The sequence below is a fragment of the Nuphar pumila genome, chromosome 10, assembly GCF_984573655.1.
Source record: "Nuphar pumila chromosome 10, dmNupPumi1.hap1.1, whole genome shotgun sequence".
NCBI lineage: Eukaryota > Viridiplantae > Streptophyta > Magnoliopsida > Nymphaeales > Nymphaeaceae > Nuphar > Nuphar pumila.
In genome coordinates, this window is record NC_143258.1 from 101851163 (window position 1) to 101873443 (window position 22281).

Below are 22281 nucleotides of genomic sequence, written 5' to 3' on the forward strand. Positions count from 1 at the left end.
AATAGAATCTTTGTTATTTTTTAACTCCGCCTGTGTAGTTATACACTGCCGGTCCCAAGCCCGGATAAAGGAGGAGGGTTGCGGTAGGCCTGTGACAGCCAGCATAAAAACTTTGTCATATCCTATGAAAATGAACCAATATGAGAATTTCGTTGGGGCGTTCCCTACTGAGCGACGCGCTGTACTCTCTAGGCCCGGAGGCAGTGATAAATGTGCAAGGGTTGCTAGGTCGTCGCCCAGAAGCGACGCGTCACACCGGCGCCCGGGTGTGGTGTCAAATAGGCAAGGGTTCCTTCACTTTGTTGGACGGGTGGGGGTAAAGAAGTTAGTCCAAGACCATAAAATTAGGTTAGCCACTTGGAACATAGGGTCTTTAACTGGTAAGTTGGTAGAGTTAGTAGATGTTATGTGTAGGAGAAAGATTGATATTTTATGTCTTCAAGAGACCAAATGGGTAGGTGAGAAAGCTAAAGTGATAGAACCTTGGGGATATAAGATTTGGTATACAGGAATAAATAGGAATAGGAATGGAGTAGGGATTGTTATGAGTCGTCAGTTTATAGATAATGTAGTTGAGGTCCGTAGGAAGGGTGATAGAATTTTACTTATTAAATTAGTATTAGGTACGGATATTATTAATATTATTAGTGTTTATGCACCTCAAGTAGGTTTAGATGATTCCATTAAGCATCAATTTTGGGAAGATTTAGATGGAGTAGTACAAGAGACATCTTATGGAGAAAAGCTTTTCATCGGCGGTGACCTTAATGGACATGTAGGCATTAGTAGGGAGGGATTTGAGAATATCCATGGAGGATATGGTATAGGAGAAAGAAATGAAAGTGGAGAAAGGATTTTAGATTTTTGTTTGTCCTATGATATGATCTTAGCAAACACTTGGTTTAGGAAGAGGGAGTCTCACCTAGTAACATTTAAAAGTGGGGTTAATACGAGTCAGATAGATTTTTTCCTACTTAGAAAGAGAGATAGGGGTTGTTGCATCGATTGTAAGGTTATACCAGGAGAAAGTGTAGCTACACAACATAGAGTCTTAATTTTAGATCTTAGAATTAGACAATGCCGCAAAAGGGATAGACATAGGATAGATCCTAGAATTAAGTGGTGGGCACTGAAAGGAGCTAAACAAGGAATGTTTGTAGAGCAGGTAGTTAAGGAAGTTGATTGGTGTCTTGAGGAGGATTCAGAATCAATGTGGAATAAGATAGCGGGTGGTATGAGAAAAGTAGCTAAGGAGGTATTGGGTGAGTCTAAAGGCGGTGCACCACTAGGTAAGGATACATCATGGTGGAACGAGGATGTCAAATTAGCTATTAAGGTTAAAAGAGAGTGTTATAGAAATCTAAGTAAGAGTCGTGATAATGAGAATTTGGAGAAGTATATGATAGCAAAGAAGGAAGCTAAAAAAGTTGTTCGAAACGCGAGGGCTAAGGTATATAAGGAGGTTTATGACAAGTTGGATACCAAAGAAGGCGAGAAGGATATGTATAGGCTTGCAAAGATGAGAGATAGGAAATCAAAGGATTTGGGTATGGTTAGATGTATCAAAGATGAAACGCAAAGGGTTTTAGTCAAAGATGAGGAGATTAAGGAGAGATGGAAAGATTATTTTGATAAGCTATTTAATGATAGTCATGCTCAAGATCTTGGAGACTTCTCCATTCCTTTTCATGAGATAAATCGTGACTTCATGCGCAAGATTCAAAAGAAAGAAATTGCAGAGGCTTTGAAGAAAATGAAATCAAGAAGGGCAGTTGGCCCAGATGGTATACCTATCGAGGCTTGGAAATGCTTGGGAGAGAAAGGTTTAGAATGGTTGACAAATCTTTTTAACTTGATTTGGCGAACAAATAAGATGCCTAATGAGTGGAGGAAGAGTACTTTGGTGCCTTTATATAAGAATAAGGGTGATATACAAGATTGCACAAACTATCGTGGTATAAAACTCATGAGTCATACTATGAAACTTTGGGAGAGGGTGATTGAGTCTAGGTTGAGGAAGGTTGTCATGATATCGGAGAATCAATTTGGTTTTATGCCTGGAAGATCAACTATGGAAGCTATACATCTTCTTAGACAACTTATTGAAAGATATAGAGAGAGGAACAAAGATTTGCATATGGTTTTTATTGATTTAGAGAAGGCATACGATAGAGTACCTAGGGATGTTCTCTGGTGGACAATGATGAAGAAAGGTGTTTCTCTCAAGTACATTAGTATAATTAAAGATATGTATGAAGGAGTAGTAACCAATGTCCGCACTTGTGGAGGGGTGACAACCAATTTTCCGATAACGGTTGGGTTACATCAAGGATCTGCTTTAAGCCCTTTCCTATTTGCGATAGTGATGGATGAGCTTACGAGATCAATTCAAGAAAATGTACCGTGGTGTATGTTGTTTGCTGATGATATTGTTTTGATTGATGAGTCTAGAGCTGGGGTTAATGCTAAGTTAGAATTATGGAGACAGACATTGGAAGCTAGAGGTTTTAAGTTGAGTAAGAGTAAGACTGAATATATGGAATGTCGGTTTAGTAAGCAACGAAGTAGGGATGGGAGTGTAGTGAAGCTTGGTGAGCAAGATATACCGGTGAATGATTATTTCAAATATTTGGGATCCATCATTCAAAAGTATGGAGAAATTGATGGAGATGTAAATCATAGGATAAAGGTTGGGTGGATGAAATGGAAAAGTGCTACTGGAGTGCTGTGCGATCGTAGAATGCCATTGCGGTTGAAGGGAAAGTTTTATAGGACGACTATTAGACCCGCTTTACTATATGGTACGGAATGTTGGGCTGCCAAGAGACATCATATTCAAAAAATGAGTGTAGCTGAGATGCGGATGCTTAGATGGATGTGTGGAAATACAATAAAAGATAAGATTCGGAACGAAGAGATACGTAAGAAGGTAGGTGTTGCACCCATTGAAAATAAGATGCGAGAGAATCGTTTACGGTGGTTTGGACATATTCGGCGAAGGCCTAATGATGCTCCAGTTAGAAGGTTGGAGAAATGGGAAAATATATTAGTTAAAAGAGGTCGGGGTAGGCCTAGGAAGACTTGGATGGAGATGATAGGAAAGGATATGAATGCTTTGAACCTCACCGAGGACATGGCGTTGGATAGAAATGATTGGAGGAAAATGATTCATGTGGAAGACCCAAAATGAATTTCTTTTTTGGTTCATATCGCTGACCCCAATTGTTTTGGGATGAAGGCGTAGTTGTTGTTGTTGTTGTTGTTAATCTTTGTTATTTTTTAATTTAAAAAGTAAATAATGATAGCATTTATGTAATATTTAAATTTTATATTTAAAAATTATTTGAAATGACCATAGAAAGACCATCACCAGCATTGAGTAATAAAATATTTTTTTTCATAATTACAGTTCTAACCTAAATTAAGTATGTTATTATGATTTTTTTCATATATTGCGTCACACATTTTATGAGAAATTAATTTGCAACTTCAATTACTCTTATTTTTACATTTCTTCTTTTTCAATCAAAAAAACACTATGATGAGCAACTAACTAAATATCATCATGAATATTTGAAAAGAATTTGTTTTGATTTAAAAAACTTAATATTTTATTTAATAACAAACAAACAAAATGGTATTGAAAGTTTGGGTCTTACAAAGTGCTTGTTTCTTCACCATCACATGACTCGTGATTCATGATCTTACTTGCTAAGATAAGCTCATGCACTCCCACAAACTCCACGTTGGTCCCTTGTAGAACAGTTTTCAGAGAAATTTTGGCCCATGTTTGAAATTTCATAAAATATGAGGATCATATTTGAAATTAAGGGTAAAAGATTGCCCCCTAAACTAAATTAAAAAATTATATATCCAATTAGGGCTGGTGAAAGAACTGAACAGGGGTTGTTCGGGCTCGGCTCATTAAATAATTTGAATAACTCGAACTCTACTCGTATTTGTCACGAGCTTAGCTCGGCTCGGATCTGTCATCGAACAGTCCTTGATCGTACTTGTCTCACAAGCAGTTCAAACAGCAAAACAAGCCGAGTTTTTGCTCGGCTCGAGTTCTAACTCACATGATCACGAGTGCTGATCAGCTCGTGAGATTATACAAGTTTGATTCCTTTTCTGGAGTTTCTCTTCAAATATTTGAGCAGCTTCATGGTTGCATCCCAATGAGGTTGGCAAGGTTCCTACATAAACTGGCTAAGAATGTGAACAAAATATGTGATGTCAGGTCGTGTAATAGTTAAATATATGAGCCTTCCCATAAGTCGTCAGTTTGAAGTTGGATTTTTAAGTATTTCACCACTATGATCCAACTTTAAGTGTTGCTCCATCGAAATGTCACTGGGTTTGGATCCAAGCCAATAGATCCAAAACATATTTTCTTTGGTTCAAGAAAATCCCTTATCGGGAGCGAGCAACCTTAATGCCGAGAAAATATTTTAATTTTTCTAGATCTTTAATGTGAAATTGCTCATGAAGTAGGGCCTTTACTTTGGATATGAGAAAATCATCATTCCCAGTAAACATAACATCATCCACCTAGACAAGAACAAATAGCCTTTTGGTTTCCATTATCAAGGAAAATAAGGAATAGTCAGCTAAAGATTGCTTGAAACTTGTGTGCTTAAAGGCTTGAGAGAATTTGGTAAACCATTGAGAGGATGCATGTTTAAGTCCATAAAGAGACTTGTTGAGAAGACAAACCAGTTTCTCTCCCTTTGTGGTATATTCGGGTGGTAGCTTCATGTATATTTCTTTCTCCAGATCCCCATGTAAGAAGGCATTGCAGACGTCTAGTTGGTATAAGGGCCAATTTGAAATAACTACGACTGATAGCAAGCACCTCATTGTAACAAGTTTGGCAACTGGGGCGAAGGTATCATGATAGTCCAGACCTTCTTGTTGTGTGTACCTATTTTCCACCTAACGTGCCTTGTACATTTCAATGGAGCCATCAGAATTATACTTGATCATGAAAACCCACTTATTTCCAACCGCCTTCTTTCTTGAGAGAAAGGTAGTAAGAGTCCAAGTATTATTTTTTTCCAATGCCTTGACCTCAGCTCTCATGGCCTCACACCATTTCTTATCTTTCATGGCAGCGTGGTAATCCGTTGGTTCATCATGACAGGATATAGAAACCAAGAAAGTTATATGTTCTTTAGAAAATTGAGAAAAAGATAGATAGTGTGAAAGTGAAAATGACTTCTTTACCTTAGAGTCAGATGTGTATACGTAAAGTGCAGTATATGAAGATCGGTAGTCATTGAGGTAAACATGTCTACTTTTGGTTTTGATAGATTTCCTGCATCAATCCGGTGGGTCCATAGGAACTGTGAGGGGGGGGCTCAACAAGAACAACTCCGAAACTATAAACATCACTCTTTTCAGTTAGTTGCCCTGTCTGAAAGCATTCAGGATCTAGGTACCCTAAAGTCCCCTGCACCATTGTGGATATTTGTGTTTGATCCATGGGAACCAGACGAGAAGCACCAAAATCAGCGACTTTAGCTACAAAATTGTTGTCCAAGAGTATGTTTGCAGACTTGACATCTCGGTGGAATATGGGTATTGAAGCAGCAGAATGAAGAAAGGTTAATGCTTCCGCGGTTTCTATGGCTATTCTAAGGCGGTTTTTCCATGAAATTCTCAATGTTGAGTTGTTTCCTTCATGGATATGTTGGTAGAGTGTACCATTGGATATGAATTCATAAACTAACAAGGGGACCTCTGTCTCTAGACAACAGCCCAAGAGCTTCACCACATTTCTATGATTAATTTGGGTGAGAATGACAACTTCATTGATGAATTGATCAATCTGACTTTTATCCATTGTTTTGGACTTTTTAATGGCAACCACAGTGTCGTCTTGCATAACTCCTTTATATACTGTACCATATCCACCTCTGCCGAGTACCTTGCTTTCATGGTAGTTGTCGGTTGCCTTTTGAAGCTCTTCTGCTGAGAAAATTCTTGAATGTGTGGGACCATGTGGAGCAAACATTTGTTGATGTAGCAAAAGACCTCCATTTTGCTTGAAATACTCCTCTTTGAGCATGATGAGTCTCCTTTTCTTCACAAACCAATAAGTCCATACACCACATGCAAACAGAAATAGCAGACTCACAGTCGTAACTGCACAATCAACAACATGAGAAAACAAGTTGGTCCCTAGACCTGGAAAGCATGAGGACAGTATATTTCGTTATTAGGAATGGTTCAACCTACCTACAACACCTTCTATTACTGGAATAGTCTTCTTGCAACCAGATCCTTTACTTGTACCATCTCCAATACTTCCAAAAGGGCAAGAGCATTTAAATCGGGGGACTGTATTATGGCAAATAGCATTAGAAGCACAAGGCTTGTTTTCTGTTACATTGCACTCATCTATGTCTGCAACACATGAAACATATTAGTGGCAGAAGATGATTATGTACTAAATCAATGACAATCCTATTACATCATAGTGCATAGGTAATCTTTCAAACTGTCAGGTGTAGTATATCTAGCTGCAACCAACGGCAAAATTTATGCCATTAAACATTGAATCCACAAATTGTAAGCAAATATATCAGAAGTCTCATAATAGTAAATGAACTTTAAAAGTGTTTTTGGTTCAAGGAACTGAAAGGCTGAAAGGAATTCAATGGGAATTGGAGGAATTTTGTTTATGGTTAACTATCATAAATAATTCATACAACATACGCAAAGAGAATTTTTCAGTGTCAGTTCAAAAATGCACATTCCCAATCTTTTGTACAAAATGGATGCAGCATTTGCAAAACCATAAGAAAAAGTAATTTTCTTATCTACTAGAGGTAACATATTTTCACTTTTCTTTTATCTTGTTTTTTTTTTGCAGACCAAGCCCAAGAATATGATCAATATGTATAGTCAAAAACAAGTTTTGAATTGCCAGATCGTGTTGTAAGCTTTATCTGAACAATCTGTAGCTAAGATGCATAAACTTCCTTTGAGATCAATATCTCACAATTCACCAAAACTTTACGATTAGAAAAACAATAAAGCTTAAACCACTAGGTGCAAAATGTGGTTCCTAGTGAATACACTGTGTTGAATGCAACTGTTGGTTCAAAATGTTCAGTTAAAGCTTGCACCTGTGAGTTTCTACTACAGAATATTGTACACTCAAGCTTAACCAACACATACACATGTATGCTCCTAATGGCATGTTTAGATAAAAAAAACAAGGAATATCCAAAATATATAGGATTAAGATAGCAATTTTAGATAATGAAAGAGAGGTGCATGACGGGCCACTGTTTGTAGCAAAACAAAAATTTTGAACAAATTCAAAAGAGAACATTTAAATCCGCAACACACCTCAAGACATTAAGAAGAGGAATAACTTGTTTATAGTTTTGCTTAGTTAGCACTGCTTATCATCTGTTTGTAATATATATATATATATATATATATATATATATATATATATATATATTAGAGAGAGAGAGAGAGAGAGTAGTAGTAGTATGCAAAGTTACCAGAAGCTTCTTAGGTAGGTGGGAAGCTCGCTTCCCAGAAACTCACTTTGGAAGCGCGATACGCTTCTTCTCGCTTCCCACACACATGGTCCATGCTTCCTATATGCTTTTCTCACGTTTCGTTTCATGTTTTTCATGTATTTTTTCTCACGCTTTCACTCACTTTCCATGTACTTTCTTTAAATTAGTAACCATCATTGTTAGATTTTAACAAAAATTTAACTCTTTTACTGAAAAATCATGAAATATAAGAATGATCAATTTTATTTTAGTTTTTATTTGTTTCGTGTTCGATTCCTATTCAATTACCATATTGCTTCATTTTTTTTTAATGTTTTGCTTTTAAATTGATACTTCGCTTCCCGCTTCCTATAAATGTTAAAATGCCTCGCTTTCGCTTCCCGTATCGTTTTCTGCTTTTGCTTCCTAGTTTGGCAACCTTGGTAGTATGTTTATCCTAAGAGTTTTATCTCCTAAACCATTTGAAGTGACTTAAAATTATATGCATAGGCATTTACGTAATCAAAACTTGTCGATCTGTTCTATTTTTACTCAATAGACTGTAAGTGAGGTACTTATCATAATCAGATGTGTTTTTTTTGTGATAAAATTCAATAGCACAATTGGAAGTAAAATTTGATGATAAAAAATTAGAATTTCTGGTCAAATTGCATTGATCCAAAGCATAGTTTTTAATAAATAAACAATGAAAAATAAAGCTCTTTGTTTTATTGCCAAGTCAGGATTAGACAAAAAACACTTGTAACTACGCTTCTTTGACCTGTTTGTGATGTTTAGGAAGTAAAACTGAAGAGAGAACGATATATATATATATATATATATATATATATATATATATATATATATATATATATATATATATATATATATATATATATATATATATATATATATATATATATATATATATAGGGAAAATATTGGCTACCCTCGACTGTCTGTAGCTTCTAGTAGAAGTACCTTGTTCCATCACATTTTCTTGCTGTTTTTGTTGATCAAGCCCTCTGGATATGATCTATACTGTTTGTTTAGTAAAAGATATGTTTTAGATTGTCATATTGCATTATATAAGCAGATTTTTAAGGGTTTCAAAATTCAACAGTGCACAATGTTCAATTTTTTTTTAACAAGAAATCATGTTTTCATGTCAAAATCACTTAATCAAAAGTGCATTCCCCGATAAATGCATGGTCAAATTGATCAAATAAAGCTTGCACATGAGTTTTAACTAGACAATATGGAACTCTAGAGTGTAGCCAATAGTCTCTCTCTCTCTCTCACACGCACACACACACACACACATATATATATATTTGTGTGTGTGTGTATGTGCGCGTGTGTGCCATTCTCTACTATATGTATAATCTAGTTGCAAATTCATATGCACAAATTGTATTTACTTAATCTGACCTTATAGATGTGTTCAACATGGTTTTTTTGTCAGAGATTGCACCTTAGATCACTTTTTTTTACATAAAAACTTGATTGTTTGAGTAATAAAATTTTCTACATATGAGCCCCTTGAAGAGCCTGTTTACACGTTGCAAACAAATCATCAAAAACTTATTTTATATATACTACACAAGGTAAATCTCATTTGCAAGGTTATATCTATAAAAAATTTGAAAGAATGTGCCAAGATAGCCTTTTCTACTAGATTGTATGTACAATCGGTGCGGGGGCCATGTCGATTCACTCGGACTTCATAGATGGTTTCAACATGATCCAAATCTAGGAACCAGCTCTTGGATCATGTTTTCCAAAGAAAAAAAATTGATTTTATAAGCCAAGAGAATATCCCATATTGTGAGTCATTGATTTTTCAAATCTCATAACATTATGCCCATGTGTGATAATCATAGATTCAGAGTGTTTCCACTAACCAAACCATCTAGATCGCATCTGTAAGGTTAACTGCTTGAAAAAAATATGTAAAAGAAACTCATTATACTTCATGGCAGCCTGACCAAATGTTGTCCCGTCATATATATATATATATATATATATATATATATATATATATATATATATATATGTGTGTGTGTGTGTGTGTGTGTGTGTGTTTTAGGTAATGGACAAATATGCTGTGGCAGTTTTTTTTTAATGCAACACAAAGGGAGACCAAAGTAAAAGGATAGGGATTTCCTGGCAACCAAAAGCCATAAACCAAAGCAAAGAGAGTAGTACCTTGGCAACCTTGGGATCCATTGACGTACGGATTTCCTGCATAGCCATCACGGCAATTGCACAGGTAACCGGAAGTACGATTCGAATTCACGCAGGACGCGTTCCCCCCGCAAGAAGGATAGCTCGAATCGGCGCAGCCTGATTTGCCAATCCCCCAGTCTAGCACAGCCTCCATGGTTGGAGGCGTGAAGCCTCTGAGATCTGATTCCTTGAAGGTATAGTTTCCTTCCTCGACGATGAAAGCATAGCTGCACTTCTTAAACTTTGTAACGTTCACATACTTAAAGATGGAATTGGCCACAATCATAAGCTGTCTCGTTCCTTTCGGGATCCCTTCTTGGCAGCAGCCCACCCCCGAGCACAACTGTTCCGTAAAGTTGCTCGTGCTTGAGCACATGGATACGCACCCACTCGCCTCGTCTACGTCTTCATTGGTCACAAGTGACAATGTGTCGCAGCCGATGGCTACCAACTTGTTTTTGGCATCAGAGATGATGAACGGGCCGTCGTTCGGCAGCGCGATCTCATTGAATGTTGGCTTATCATCACTGTCGCAATGCTGAACCACGACCTGGGCCGAGTTCATGCGCAGCTCACCCTGCGAGACGTTTAGGCTCAGTACTTGGATGGTGGTGTTGAATATGTAGGTGAGGGGTGGCGTCGTGGTGTGGTTGCACGTGAGTTGGAAGCCGGGGAGAAAGCAATCTTCATCGATCCCAAAGGGGTAAGGGATGTCGAGCTCCCCACATCTCTCCGAGCATGGCAAGGCAGCAACCGCAAGGAGCAGCAGGAAAATGAAGACCAGGATGTTCTCCATGGTTCGGTTGACATGAGCCAATTGGACAGTTAATTAAAGGTGTCCTTTTATAGATGATGCAGGGGGTGAAGGGGTTCATTCATCGTCGGACTTGTTCTTCTCCAATTCATTTTCGTCTTAGTTTCCATGAAATTCAAAAGAAGAAATTGCCTCATTTTGTCGTTAACTTACCTCACGAAAACCATCTCACGGGGAAGGTAATTAATGTGAATGTAAGGGGTGAAGGTATTGGTTTGTAAAATTTCATACCAGACCCAGGTCTGACCCGAGCTCCGACTAAGATCCACAAATTTCTCCGCAGGTTCACATACCAACAAACGGACGACAATGCAAGAAAAGTCAAGCAAACGAGGTGGGCCCAAAGTACGAATCGAGTAATCAAGACGGGTCTACGCGAAGTCGACATCTAAAACTCGAATTAAATTCAATTAAAACAGAACGATGGCAATAATGGATGAAGGGCACGATTCCACCTCCTCCATCCATAGGACTACACCTTTTACTAACTGTCCAATTGTCTCACCTACCACGCAGACCATTTTATCTCCTTTACTTGTCATCTTCTTCCGGGGAGAGGGTGGTGTATGTTCGCCCCCGATGATTCACTGAATCCCACGTTTGTGTTTGGGGGGTCGAATGAGCGCCACATATTTATGCACATGGGTCTTGTATTCCCGTGTAAGTTGACATAACTTTGCAATATTACGATGCAATATGATGCAGACACACATGGGGATACATGCCGGTCTGCATCTTATACGTGGCACTATTTGGAACCCCCGAACATGAGATCTCAGTACCGACCCTGTTCGGGGGAGGGGGGGGGAACATATAACCTGCTTCATCTTTCGGGGGCACCACTTCGCTTTTCCTTCACCTAACTAGATTCTTTGAGATTAGGAAACTTAATTCATGGGGATACATGCCGGTCTGCATCTTATACGTGGCGCTATTTGGAACCCCCGAACATGAGATATCAGTACCGGCCCTGTTCGGGGGGGGACATATAACCTGCTTCGTCTTCCGGGGGCACCACTTCACTTTTCCTTCACCTAACTAGATTCTTTGAGATTAGGAAACTTAATTCATCATAATGTTCGATATTAAGAAGAACCTTTTTTAATTTTATTTTTGCCTTTGATAACAATGAGAAATCACTGATGGCCGTCCTGTTATGGGCCAAGAGATGTTGTATTGACCGTGGTACTATTTTAGTTGTTTCTATTGTAAAACTTCAGGAGTACTCCCCTTGCCCCTTACTCACTATGGAGGATCAGGTGCGATAGCAAACTTTTAGTGCGCTGCTGCACCTGATGGCAGTGGACCGGGAGAAATGGGGCCCCGCCCCACCTCTTTTGTTTAGACAGGAGATGAAGGACATGAAATGGAGATGGAGGCGGGGATGAAGGTTAAAATCTAAACCCATGTAGGAATGGAGGTGGAAATTGACTTATGCTTTTCCTTGCCCGACCCTATTTTCGTCATGATCCTTGCCTAGGAGGGACACAACCGTTGGGCCAACCCTCTCAACGGCTGTTTTATGGCCACATAGTCATACATCTCTCACTTAGTCATAGGTGGCCATTAGTATTTTAAGCTTATTCACTTACTAAGACTTAGCATTAAAACACATTCTTGAGTTATATATTATTCACACATTCTATTGTGAACTTATATACTCATCAATTAGACATACCCGAGTCCTATTTGACTCACATGTCTAGTAAAATTTTCTTTAGTGACCGCAAGATCTATTATCATGTCACCTAAAAGAATGTAACCAATTGATATTTTATTTTTTAGAAACATATCATATACATATTTGTATTTAACATATAATTATTGAATGAATAGCAGCTTTGTTATCACAATAGATTTGAATTAGATTTATAAGAATATCCAATTTCAAATCATTTAGTAAGCGATTTATCCAGATGCCAAAGGTGGCTGCCATGTTCCAAGCTATATCTTTTGATGGGATTCAACTTAGCTAGGTTTACAAATTTTTTTATGCGAATTTCATTTGGTCTATGAAATATTCATAAAAATCTTCTTTTTATTAAAATGTTGTGACCTTTGGACAACATATGTGTCAATCGTGTGAACATCAGCCGGTTTGCCTATGCGAAGAGTAAAAATGTCCTAAACAACTTGAGAATCCAAATTTTGAACATGGAAAAGATTTTGGCAAATTAATTTTTTAGATCGTTCCATTTTACAATGATAGTACTATCATTTGTTGATTTATTAAATGCTAAAGCATTCTTGTATATGAATCATTACACTCTAAAAAATTGGGATAATTCATGCAGTTTCATCCAAATCTAAACATTTCAATAGATTCCGACCTTACAAGGATTTTATTGTTATATTCAGATCCGGATTTGGTTGAAGTAATTCTACAAGAGATTTTGAAGCTGAATTTGGGTCCAATTAAGCAGGTTATTAAGATTTGGCAACAGTTAAATCAGAACTGAATCCGACCCGTTTACATCCCTTCCGCCACGGCAGATCCCATTCTGTGAGATACGGACAACAAGAGGCAATTTCCGCGCAGGTTCACATACCAACAAACCGACAACGATGCAAGAAAAGTCCAACAAACCCAGTTCACATATGTACTGGGTGGGCCCAAAGTACGAATGCAGTAATAAAGACGGGTCTACGCGAAGACGTCTGAAACCCGGAAAAAAATCAATTAAAACAGAAGGATGGCAGAAATGGATGAAGGGTACGATTCCACCTCCTCCATAGGACTACACCTTTTATTAACTGTCCAATTAGCTCACCCACCATGAGTCTCTTGGCGTATGAGGTAGGTCATAGTGATTTTATGTCTAGCCACTAAACCATAGTTCTCAAGGATGATAGACGTGGTGGACCTTTCTGTTAGATTTAACCAGGCCCACAAATCTTTACATCTGAAAAGATCCAAGTTTGAAAAGCTGAAAAAAGAGGACGAAAGAAGCAATCAATTTCTGCACATTGGCCTTTAACGTATCTATCATCATCTATTGCATAATGAGATTACCATTTCTTAGAATATCCATAGGATGGATGGCTGTTTGGTCACTGCTAGCTTCACAATCATGTCACTGCACCTTCAATCAATTTCGTGATGCATGGTTCTAAAATGAGTTTGAAGGTTGATTGGTGGGCTTCAGATCAAGTTGCAACAAACTAGCGACTTCACCCTTAGAAAGTGACGCCTCATATATAGAACACGTTACTGAATTTTCAGCTCTTTAAATATCATATTCATATGTAGAAAAAATTTGATGCAATGGTCAATTCATACTAAGTTTGGTCAAAACAACCTCCTAATTAAAATGAACAATATCTTATTGCTCTTGTTATTTTAAGTGGTTTGTTTTATGGGGATCAACATTTAAATCATCGGAATCCAGCCTGTGTAGAAGCTTTTCTAGTGATTCAAAAATCAACTGTTATAAATGCACCAAATTTTCATGACTTAAAAATTGATAGTTTTTTTATGGAAAAAACGTGATCCAAGGGTTGATTTCTAGCAAATTGACTATGGTGAACCCATCTAAAGGTTAGATTGAGTAAAAACAACTTGCACCTATAACTCATTGATACAGTATGCACGTTCACACCAAAGACTTATTTTATATATATATATATATATATATATATAGTAGGTGGTAGCTGCTTGCTAATTTCTGGCTTACTGAGTTTTTGAAGGGAGGTTTCATAATTTTTTTTAAATCTGACCGTACAAATGTCTTGTGCAAGCTTGATTTTATTAAAATAGACTCTTGGATCATTCCATTCCAACACATAGGTGGGCTTTTAGTTTCCTAGCAAATCAACCATGCCAAACACATTTGCAGGGTCAAATTTATGAAAAACAGTTTGAAAATACTTGTTTGCTCCTAGTAGACCAAAAATGTTAATGAAGGGTACTATTAAAATTAAATAAGGAGATTCTAATTGTCACGGGCCTATTTCCTTCAATGGGTCAGCGCGGCGCGACTGTCCCTCCTCACCGCCGCAAGCCTACTTGTCAGCTCGCTTGCCGGTCGCGAAAGCTTGTAATCAGAGTGCAAGAGAGCAAGAGAGAATTGGGGGAGAGAAATTGCAATCACAACGAGGGTGAACAAAAGAAAGCTCAACACATTTACTTCATTCACAATTTTGCCTGCAGGCGATTACAGTTCAAGTATACGGGCTGCCCCTTCGGGGTATTGATTCACCTGAACCGAGCAGCTTACATCAGACTCAACAAAAAGCAAAACAGACTCTAAGCGCAATTGTACACTGTAAGTCGCAAGGGAATATGCTCCCCCCTTCAAATCATGCGCCGTCCTCGGCGCCATCTGTTTTGTGGTAAGCTCTGACTTCAGCCGGGTAGCGGATGTTCATTTGGAATGCAGGCTCCCACGTTGGTTCCGTTGTTTCCTCCCACTGCACCAAGTATTTCTTCGCTTGCCCCAAGTAGTTGACCTTATGGCGAAGGATCTGACTGAGGTGTTTCTCGACCCGTTGTGCTGCTGGGGCCCTCTGCATGATGGGAGCGCGTTGTGGCACACTGCGTTCCGGGTCTCTATCATCTAGATGGAACGGCTTGAGGTTGCACACGTGGAACACCGAGTGCACCTTAAAGCCTGGGGCCAACTCCAGCTTGTATGCCAACTTGCCTACCTTCTTCGCGATGGTGAAGGGTCTCTCATACTTTCTGAGTAGTCTGTGATGCCGCCCACGGAAGATGTCTGTGTGACCAGGATATAACTTCACCAACACTTGGTCCCCAACTTGGAACCTTGCGGGCCGACGGTGTTTATCCGCCCACTTCTTCATTCTCTTTGTCGCTTTGTGTAAGGATGCCTTTGCCAACTCATTCTGCTCGTGCCAGTCACAAACAAATTGATAGGCGAAGGATGGCCTTCCCTTTTCTTGTGCGGCAAGCATGTGCGGGGTCAGTGGCTGCTGCCCTGTGGCTATCTCAAACGGACTATGGCCTAAAGACTTGCTTTTTTACAGATTATAACAAAATTGTGCCACATCAAGGAGCTTCACCCAATTTTTCTGATTCACACTGACAAAATGTCTAAGGTACTGCTCCAGTATCCCGTTGATGCGCTCTGTCTTCCCATCTGGAAGCCTGTTGAAAACAGCAAATCAGAGCCAAGTAGCCGAAATACTTCATGTCAGAACTTGTCCGTGAAGCGAGCATCACGATCACTTACAATGCTCTTTGGTATGACCCAGTACTTCACCACATTCTTTACGAACAACTCTGCAGTCTTCTCTGCAGGGCACTCCTTGGAAGCTGGGATGAAAGTGACATACTTTGAGAAACGATCCACCACAACTAAAATAGAACTGAAGCCCTCTACCTTTGGCAGACTAACAATAAAGTCCATAGAGATGCTATCCCAAGGACGTTCTGGAATTGGTAGAGGCTCAAGGAGACCGACAGCCTTCTGGTTTGTTCCCTTATCTTGCTGGCAGATGAGGCATGTTCGCACATACCCCTCGACATCGTCCCTCATTTGCGGCCAATAGTAGCCGCGCTCAAGGAGTGCTAAGGTCCGCTCCTGACCAGAATGGCCAACTCATAGTGTATCATGGCACTCCTTAAGCAGTTCTCAGCGGAGGCTTCCCCACCGTGGCACAAAGATGCGTCCCCCTTTTGTGACGAGGAGGTCATCCTGTAGCCAAAATCGCCGAGTCTTCCCTGTCTGCTCCAGAGAAACAAGGTGTTGTGCGGTCGGATCCTGCTGCGTACCTTCGCGGATGCGGCTCAACAATGCACCCTTCAAATGCACTTCAGAAGGCTCCGCGCGCACAGCTGCCAGTTCAACCCTATGGCTCAGGGGATCCGCCACAACATTGGTCTTTCCAACCTTGTACTCCAAGGCAAAGTTGAACTCAGCCAAAAACATCTGTCATCGAGCTTGTTTAGGCGTTAACTTCTTCTGCGTCTGAAAATAGCTTGTGGCCACATTGTTCGTCTTGACGACAAACTCAGCACCCAAGAGGTAGTGTCGCCAGGTCCTGAGGCAATACACAATGGCGGTCATCTCACGTTCATGCACTGTATAGCGCCTTTCTGCATCTTTTAGCTTGCGACTCTCATATGCGATCGGATGACCATCTTGCATAATAACTCCGCCAATGGCAAAGTCTGAAGCATCCGTGTGGACTTCAAAGGGTCTCGAATGATCAGGCAGTCGCAACACTGGCTCTCTCACCAAGGCTTTCTTCAAGTCATCGAAGGCATCTTGGCACGCTCCTGTCCAGAGCCATACCCGATTCTTCTTTAACAAGTCTGTGAGGGGCGCAACAATGATGGAATAACCTTCGATGAAACGCCAATAATAGTTTGCCAAACCGAGGAATGATCGCAATTTTGGCACTTTGCTTGGCGGAACCCATTCCTGGATGACCCTTATCTTCTGTCCATCCATACGCAGCACACCATGCCCCACAACGTGGCCAAGAAAGTTGATCTCCTCCTGCTCGAAGAAACACTTCTCTTATTTAACACAGAGGTCATTCTCCTTCAGCACCTGAAACACTGTTCGCAAGTGCCCGACATGTTCCTCCATGTTGCTGCTATAAATCACGATATCATCCAGGTAGACTACCACAAACTTGTCTAAGTAGGGGTAGAAGATCTGGTTCATTAAAGTCGTGAACGTGGCTGGAGCATTCGTCAACCCGAATGACATTACTAGAAATTTGTAAGCACCATAACGGGTGACACAAGTTGTCTTCGGCTCATCACCTTCAGCAATCCTCACCTGCCAGTAACCCCATCACAGATCTAACTTGGAAAAGATACGGGCACTGCCTAACTGATCGAACAAGTCCGCTATCAATGGCAATGGGTACTTGTTCTTCACCCTGACCTTGTTCAAAGCACGGTAATCCACACATAACCGTTTAAAGCCATCATGTTTCATCTGGAAAAGGGCTGGAGCACCAAATGGGGCTTTTGATGGACGAACAATGCCTGCGTCCAATATCTCGTATAGCTGCCTGCGCAGCTCTTTCAGCTCAGCTGACCCCATACGATATGGAACCATTACGGGAGGCTTCGCTCCCGGGGTCAACTCAATTTTATGGTCGACCTCACGTCTCGGCGGAAGACGTTTTGGCAATTCCGGAGGCATCATCCCCCGAAACTCCTCTAATAGTGGGGCTAGGGTCGGTGACACTGTTGCTTCCACCTTCCCTTCTTCTGCGCGCACTGCCACTAAGAATGTGTGCTCCCCATGCTTGACACCCTTCTTTAGTTGCATTGCCAACAACACTGAAGACTTGCCTTTCTGCGTAAGACACTGCACTGTGTGGGACAGGTCTGACCCCATGATCGTCAGCGTGTTAAATTTTGGCAACATCATAACATTCTGGCTTCGTAGAAACTCTATACCCAAAATCATCTTGAAATCGTCCAGAGGCACCACAGAGAAGTTGGCTTTACCGACCCAACTCCCCACTTGAATAACCATATCTCTTGCTTCGCCAAGGATGGGCTTGGCCTCAGAGTTTACCGTTTTGATGGTCCTCTGCTTTGGCCCATGCTTCAAGCCCAACCACTCTGCCTCTTCCCGCGAGACAAAGTTGTGTGTGGCCCCGGAGTCTATCATTGCTGAAGTAGACTTTTAATTCATAATAACTTCAACGTACATAAGTTCCTTACTGACCTGCATATTTTAGCTACGCAACTTCTAACTGCATTAATCGATCGCATGACGCCCATCCTCGGTTGCATGGTCTCAGTGTCACTGTATTCAGTATCGCTGCATTCTTCCTGTGCAGCATCGGCGTGTCCGTCGTCCTTCACAAGGCGCTTTGGGCATTGCCTGTCGATATGTCTATCACCACACAACCAACATGTCACAACCGCACCCTTGTTGCTGTTGTTATGCTTTGTGTAGTTCTGTTTCTTTTTTGATTGATGGTGTGTCGACGCCTCACCTTTATCGTTGCGTTGCTCATCCTTCCTGCCTCTGTGGTCAGTCTTCTTTCCAACTTTGGTTGATGAGGTGAACGACTTGCGTTGAGTGTCAACTAAGCGCTCAACCGCCACATATGCATCTTCCAAAATACGGAGGTTGCTTCTTAACACTTCAGATTGTGCCCATGGCTGAAGTCCCACAATGAACCAGTTGAGCATGTCATCTTCTGGCATGTTAGGTATCTCCAGCATAAGCTTCGGGAACGTTCTGACATAGTCTTGCAACGAACCAGTATGTTTGAGCTCACGAACCATACAATATGTCTTTCTTTGTGCATTTCTTGGCATGAAGTAGTTGCACAACTCCATTTTGAAGTCATCAAAGGTGTCTATCACACATTGACCCCTCTTCATGTCATTGCGCTTCCGCCTCCACCAAGCGATAGCATCTCCATCAAGTAAGGTTGTTGCAGCCTTAATCCTCAGATCTTCAAGGGTCACATTTTGGATATCCAAGTAGTCTTCTACTTGAAACAAGAAGTTCTCAATGGCCTTGCTGTCCCGAGAACCATTGAATTTTGCGGGTCTTGGCACATCAATCTTTGATGGTCTCTCACCATTTCCGCCATTTAGGGTCACCGTCCGCTGCAACATACGGTTCTTCAATTCAAGATCGGTCACTGTAGTCTTCAATGAAGTGACCTGCTCCATTAGTAAGTTCACCTGCTCTTGCAGGCTCACCACCACATCATTCAATCCATTGAATGATTCACATGCGCGTGAAATCGCTTCATCATGGGAAGTCACCTCTTCCACCAGCTTGTTAACAGTTGCAGTCAACTCTTCTTGGCCCCGAGGTGAACCCATTTCCTCAGCTTTGGCAACTGCCTTGCCTTTGGTGTTGCGCAAGTGTTGATAAGGTGCCATGATGTCTTGCTCACAAATCGCAGCCTGTCGGCGTGTCTGTCGACACCGACTCCGGAGTCCCTTCCCCAACACGAGAATGAGCTCTGGTACCACTTGTCACGGGCCTATTTCCTTCAATGTGCCAGCGTGGCGCGACGATCCCTCCTCACCGCCGCAAGCCTACTTGTCAGCTCGCTTGTCGGTCGCGGAAGCTTGTAATCAGAGTGCAAGAGAGCAAGAGAGAATTGAGGGAGAGAAATTGCAATCACAAAAAGCAATCACAACGAGGGTGAACAAAAGAAAGCTCAACGCATTTACTTCATTCACAATTTTGCCCGCAGGCGATTATAGTTCAAGTATACGGGCTGCCCCTTCGGAGTATTGATTCACCTGAACCGGGCAGCTTACATCACACTCAACAAAAGCAAAACAGACTCTAAGCGCAACTGTACACTGTAAGTCGCAAGAGAACACTAATCATAATAAGATGAAGATCCTCAAAAACAGAAAAAAATTTGATGTTTATTAAAAGAGAAAAAGGATTTGCTAGTTTTTCTAAATTATTCACTTGCAACAAAAACCTACAAAAATGTGAATATTTGAAACAGAAACATTTAGCGGATGAGTCTTGCTAGTTTTTCTAACTTATCTGCAAATCCGTGAAATTTGCAGTAAAACCCTAACAAATAGCTCATGTTTCTTACAACTAAGGGGTATGTCACATTAGCATAAGAGGGTTGCAGGTTGTTACAAATTTTCTGCCAGTCCTCTTGACCTTCGTAGGAAGAAGAACGTAAGGAATGGTGAATGCTCATATGAGATATGTCGTTTGAACCTTAGAGGGGAGATGCGCACACAGTTTTTGCAGAGCACAGGACAACTGCATGTACAAACTAGTCAAAACTGTGAATCCTATATGCAGGTTTTAGTCTATCAAAGATTTGCTACTACTTGGTGTGAATGTCATTGGTCGCATAAAACACCTGTGAAGGGTAAAAATTGCTCATAAAAAATCAAGAATCAGTATTTTTGGATAGTTTAGAATTTTGGCAAATTAGTAGGTGTTTGTGAGAACAGGCCGAATTTCGATGATAGTACAATTATTTTCTTTTATTATTACGTTAAAGTTGACTCGAATAAGAAGTTTTATCTCATTTTCAAACCACCTTTATTTTCCACATTTGTGAGCCGTTGATTTTCACTATTTCAAAACTAGAATTTTATGGTGTATTAGACATGATAAATCCTTTTCAATATTGTAAATAAACAATGTTAGACACACCTGCATGGTTAGATTTACCATATGGTGGCTAAGTCTATACAAACAAAAGTGTGTAGCACCTTACAGTATTGTCGTACACACGTGTGTGGGGGGCTGTGCTGTGGGTGTAGAGCAAAACTGCAAATATTGAAAATATGCATGAAGAATATTACAAATTTACATAGACTTTTTTTTATTAATATAATGCTAAATAATAGGAATTAATAAAATTATCTTTTTATAAAAATATGATTACATCGACTACAACTATAAGACTATCATACATTGTTTATGTTTTATATAAATAAGTGCACAGTCCACTTACTTTTAATAAAAATATTAAATATCATCAATAAAGTATTTAAATGCAACATAGGCTTAAACAGAAATAAGAAATAAAAAATAATAATGTAGTTGCATTAAATGTTGAAACTCTCAATTTCACCCAATATATTACAATTTTTAATACTATATATATATCTAATTTAGTTTTTTAAATAGTAATTAAAATTTTGGATCACATATATCTCACCTTTTTATTAAAAAGAAATTCTTATTTAAGGGGAACTTGCAAGAAATATATGGAAAACATGTTTTCAAAATGAGCCAAACGAGTTTCCTGTACAAAGTAAGTTTCTTATATGATGTGAAACAGCTATTTCACTCAATGAGAAACAGTTTTTTCATGCATTTTTAGAAGTTTTCACAAGTTTTGTAGACACTAGGTTTTCGATTTCAAAAATGGTTTCCCAAAAGACAAGTTTTTCACATATAAATGGAGTTTCCAGTAGCCCTGTTTAAAACTACACAATAGAGGGTCCACCATAATAATGGAATAGCGAATATAATCTATCATTTACCAAGCAAAGTCTCGCCAAATATTCTCTCTTTGCATTCAACTTCATTTGAAAACGACTTGTGAACTTTATTGTAACTTGCTACCTAGTCAGAGGGATACTCCAATTCTCTCTCGTGTCATGTGCTACAAACTCAAACGGTAGTAAAAGAGCTTGCTGTTCATTTTTAACCTCAAAGGGGTTTGGCGTAGTGGGATGGGACCTAAGCCCTTAGGCAGGTGGTATAGGTTCAAATTCCATAGGAGTCACCTCTTGTGCAAGCCGAGGGGTAAGCTCATGGAGGTTTACGCTGCCAGTACAATGACCGTGTAAGTAGGGCAGGCAAAGCCAGTGCAGTGCAGCTTGGTCTCTGATCCTGGGGGTGGTTTCTCTGTGTAAATATAAAAAAAAAAGACCAACAAAAATGGCATGCTCCTTGTCCTTTTTGTTATAAACAGTTACCTAGCCAATATTTGGGTTTGGCTATACCCAAACTTTTTCAGTTCACTCGTCTCACTATCACTATAATCTATCTTAGAAAAGGTTGATTACGAAAATTAGAGTTAGGATTAATTAATATTATTTATTCTCCACTAAATCTAATAAACCTTGTCTCATGCTCATTGAGATCTCCAAATTATCTTCAGCGATATGTGTAGGGGTGGCAGTGGACCAGGGGAAAATGGGGCCCCGGCCCGACTTGCCCCGTTTGGACCGAGGATGGAGGACATGAAAAGGAGATGGAGGCAGGGATGAAGGTTAAAATCAAAACCCGTGTGGGGATGGAGGCAGGAAAGAATTTA

General features: G+C 39.9%; 1 pseudogene across 1 annotated transcript; it reads right to left on the reverse strand.

Annotated features, from left to right (window-relative positions):
- Window positions 1–5293: 5293 nt before the first annotated feature.
- LOC149827648 (wall-associated receptor kinase 2 pseudogene) lies at window positions 5294–10558 on the reverse strand (annotated as a pseudogene). The gene is made up of 3 exons (XR_016434686.1): window positions 9729–10558; window positions 6241–6408; window positions 5294–6147 (listed from the first exon to the last, which is right to left on the reverse strand). The product of XR_016434686.1 is annotated as a wall-associated receptor kinase 2 pseudogene (transcript).
- Window positions 10559–22281: the final 11723 nt, after the last annotated feature.